Here is a 674-nt window from a genome sequence, read left to right as displayed (position 1 = left end):
GTTGATTGGGTGGGTTGATATTTTTCGGCTTCTGTTGTTACCACAATTACAGTACAAATTAATCACGGAAGTAATAGAAGACAATAACAATTATCAAGGAAGTAATAGAAGACGATAACAATTATCAATGAAGTATGTACATCGTAAGTGAAATAGAGCAGTTGTGCTACAATCAATTTTTTTTGGAATTGACAAGTGAATGTTAAAGACTGACAATGGAGGAAGTTACTCTATGTTTGGAATTGCTGGGTGAGTTGATATCTCCGGGAAGCAGGTGGTCCTGAATCCTTTTTTTATTGTCAAAGGGAGATTTTGAAAAAGAAGACATCGAGAATCTCAGTCATCAAAGAAGCATATATAATTGGTTAGTTTGTTCTACCTTGGATTTAATTATATTAGTAAAAGTAGCTATTAATTTAGTTAAGAATCATTGTGTTCTGATTGTCTAGAAAACCCATCCTGAAACTTATTTCATGACTCTTAAGTCAATAATATTATATTTAATTTAAAATAAAATTCTTATATCTATTTAATATTTAATCTTTTCAATTAAACCTTGTCATCTTCAAAGCTATATATTAGATCTGAGAATAAATAAAAACTATTAAATTTCCTTTGATTTATTTTAATAAACCAGGATATTACATATACCAGGTCATTCAAAAAGTCCTGTC

At 29.2% G+C, this 674-nt stretch overlaps 1 protein-coding gene across 1 annotated transcript in view; it reads right to left on the bottom strand.

The window, feature by feature from the left end:
* Positions 1-674, bottom strand: part of LOC106678184 (uncharacterized) — a gene marked incomplete in the record, with an annotated part of 138,425 nt that overhangs the window by 87,580 nt on the left and 50,171 nt on the right.

This window comes from Halyomorpha halys, unplaced genomic scaffold, assembly GCF_000696795.3.
Source record: "Halyomorpha halys isolate HHAL.00 unplaced genomic scaffold, Hhal_1.1 Scaffold127.1, whole genome shotgun sequence".
In the NCBI taxonomy this organism is placed as follows: Eukaryota; Metazoa; Arthropoda; class Insecta; order Hemiptera; family Pentatomidae; genus Halyomorpha; species Halyomorpha halys.
This window is presented reverse-complemented; position numbering and strand designations above follow the sequence as displayed.